Source organism: Quercus suber, unplaced genomic scaffold, assembly GCF_002906115.3.
Source record: "Quercus suber isolate HL8 unplaced genomic scaffold, Cork oak 2.0 scaffold_228, whole genome shotgun sequence".
NCBI classification, from domain to species: domain Eukaryota; kingdom Viridiplantae; phylum Streptophyta; class Magnoliopsida; order Fagales; family Fagaceae; genus Quercus; species Quercus suber.
In genome coordinates this window covers 141,630-145,267 of record NW_027069686.1, presented here as the reverse complement: position 1 = coordinate 145,267, position 3,638 = coordinate 141,630, and positions in this window count along the sequence as shown.

Genomic DNA, 3,638 nt, shown 5'->3' with positions numbered 1-3,638 from the left:
TTTTATTAAGAAGAATTTGTTGAAAAAAATAAAATAAAATTATAGAATACTTTGGGAGAGTGGTGCAGATCAGATCTGGCGAGTTCTCTCCTCTATCTGAGGAGATCTCAGCCGATCCAGCGAGATACGGTAACCTGGAATAATGGTTAAATTACTCTTTTATCCTGTTTGTATTTTTTAATTAAAATTATTTAACTAAATGATAGAGATATTTTAGAGAGTTTAAGAACTTGTGTGGGAGTATTTTAGTACATAAAAAGTTGAAAACTAAATCGGGAATCCTGCTGTTAATGTTATAAAATAGATTATTACTTTTTAAGTGAAAGGTAAATGACAAGCCTAGATTTGTCATATTGGCACTAAATGGTGTTAATGAAGTTACCAATAAAATTAAAAAACATAGCTGCAATTTGGGCTTTATTGGTTAATGCTATCATGTTTTTGAATGAATGTAAAGTATCTAAAGAATTGCATTCAAGTTCTGCCAAATTGTTAGATACTTTACATTCATGGTGGAAATTAAAATTTTATCAACTCCATGGTGGAAATTTTAGAAAAATTTTGATTTTTGAAATTTGCCCCCCTTGGTATAGAAAATGTAAATGCAATATCATTGTGTCCATGTGTCTGGATCTATATTCATTTATAGGGTACACTATTATCAAAAAAAAAAATTCAACAGTTTTTAATCTATGTGTTTTACTTATATTAATGAATGAATGGAAAAGATTAGAACAATTGCGTAAGTCTCTTATCCTTGTGTCTAATAAGGGATTTGAGTTTGAATCACGTCTACGCAAAAAAAAAAAAAAAAGATTGGTGTCTTAGTTGAGAAAGGGTTTTATTTTTAATAATAATTAATTTATTTCTTTTAGGGATGCTAAGGCACTACAAGAAAAGGCGGCAAGGAAGGCGGCGCAATCTGCAGGAGGGAACAATGCAGGTGGTGGTGGATTAAAAAGATGAGAGATGTTACTTGTAGGGCCAGTAGATATGGGGATGTGAGTACTGGATTAGATGTGGATTTACGGTTGTTGGAGTCATCGTCATGTGTTTTATGTCGTTTGAAAACAAACTAATTTGAATGTTTGCTTGGAGGGCATATTCATAATCTTGACTTCTAAACCTTTTATTTGTCTCTGATTTGGAAATGAGAATCTAATTCCCATTATGTAGCTTTGTGCAATTGGTTTATGTTTTTCAAGTTTTTTTTTTCCTGCATTTTTATCCACTGGCAATTAGATTTTAATAATGGGAAAAATTATTGAAGGTCCAAGGGTATTGGTTTTAAGATATATTTTTTATAACTTTTTTATGCGAAAATTAAAAAAAAATTAATTTTTTTTTTTACCCTTTTTTTACATTTCCCAATTGGCATGGTAACTTGAACAAGATTTGTCGTGGAGGAGATTTATTGTAATTTCATGTTGTGCATTTTGATACCATGAATAGCTGCCAGATTTAATTAATGAATGGCAAAGTTGAAAATTTATGAATTGCTTGTATTTGTGCATTGCTGCATGTAACGAGAATAGTTGGATGATGAATGTGTGTAGAAATACATAATCATGGTATGACAGTTGAAATTGCTAGTACTCACGTTCATGAGCAGATTGCAAGGGATTAGTAGTTGTGCAGCATATCTGGCACAAATCTGAGTCTGCTTGTTAGTTTATAATGTTATGGCTTATTTGGATGGAGGGGGAAAGAAGGGGGAGAGGAGGAGAGAAGAGTAGAATTGGTTAAAAATAAGCTAATTTTGTGTTAAATTTCACTCTTCCTATGTCCAAACAAACCATTATTCATTTCCTTTTCTTTCTTCTTGAGCTGGCCACATTTCCAACAACTTTGTGTGAATGTGCTCGGAAGTAGTCACAAAATACCATGTAGACATCACCTTCTTTGAGCCTGCTTCTTTGCGGTGCTTTGTACGAGCATGAATCATAGATAATTTACTTTATTAGATAATGTTCATGCTTTGTGATGATGAGTTCCCATGTAGCTTTGTGCAATTACTTTTATTAGAGATGATGTTCATGCTGCCGCACTACATTTTATATTGAAGTTATTGCAGAGCAGATTCTCCTGGGTGTAGTTGATCATCACATTTCCTTAATTATTCAAATATCACCCCTACATTTTGTTGCAACTATAGTGTAGTTAAATACGTGGAGATGTTTGTCTTTAGAAGTATATAACTGTTGAATTGGAAACTCTGTTTTTGTCTTTCAAGGGGGAGGTGGGTGGGGTTGATCGTATCATATAAGCATGTTGAGTGAGATTTGTATTGATTAGAATTCATGTTCTCAAAAGCCTGTTACCATTTGGTGGCTAAGGTTAGCTACGTCCTCTAAGAGCATTCTCATCAGGTGTTCTATAAAAAATGTCATTTTAACACACTAAAAACCTACTTTACTATTTTAACACATCATTTTACAACATCTCATTTATCAGATGTTCTATTTTTCACTTCTATACATTAAAATAATATTTACAACATATTAAAATAATATATTAAACTCCTCTTCAGTTCCCACCATCATCAACAGCAACAACAGTACAATCACCACCGCGGCAACAACGGCCACCAACAACCACTGCCACAACAACACCAACAACCGCCACAACAACACCGACAGCCACCACCGGCACAAATCCACATCCACCAACACCACCTTATTAAAAAAAAAAAAAATCCACAACAACCCAAAAAATAACCACTACAATCAACCCACAACCACTACAATTAATCACTCAATATCAGATCAGCCCAAATTGCAGCAAAAAAAAAAAAAAAACCCACAACTAGAGAGATCGGCACGGCAAAACCTACATCCCAAATCAAACAAACCCACATCCCAAATCAAACAAAACCAAAAGCAAAACCCACCACTGCAAACCGATTGAGAGAAATCCGATGGTGGGAGGTTCCGATGACGTGGTGGATGGCACGACAAGCTCGACGGCGTGGCGTGGCGTGGTGATCAGGCCATGGGTTGTTGTGGATGTGGTGGGTCGGGTTCGTGTGGCTGTGTTGGTGGACGGCGATCTGAGAGTGCAGGTCGGCGTGTGGCTGTGTTGGTGGACGGCGATCTGAGAGTGTATGTCGGGTTCGTGTGGCGTGGCGTGGCTTGATGCTCCTGGGTTTCGTCGGAGAGGGAGGCAGTGGTCTGGGTTTCGTCGGAGAGGGAGGCAGTGGCTTGATGCTCCTGGGTTTCGTCGGAGAGAGAGCAAAGAAATGAAGTGAGAGAGCAAAGAAAGAAATGAGAGAGAGAGCATATCCAATTCGGTGAAGGAATGAGGAGACAGAGGGAAGAAGAGGCGATGAGGTGACATTTGAAGTGGGCCCAGCGAGAATAAAAAATGAATATAAATTATAGTAAAGGTGTACAGTACGCTCTCAAATTTGAGAGCGTACTGTAGCATGTTGCATAAAAATGGCACATATAAGATACCTGATGAAACTCATATTTGGAGATTTCATGTGCCAAATGCCAAATATTATAGCATTTAACACATATAACAAACCTGATGGGAATGCTCTTAAAAGAAAGCTACCGTTATTTTGTTTGCTGATTAACCGGTATTGATACGCAGTTAGCTCTTGAACTGGGTTTATTTATTTATTTATTTATTTT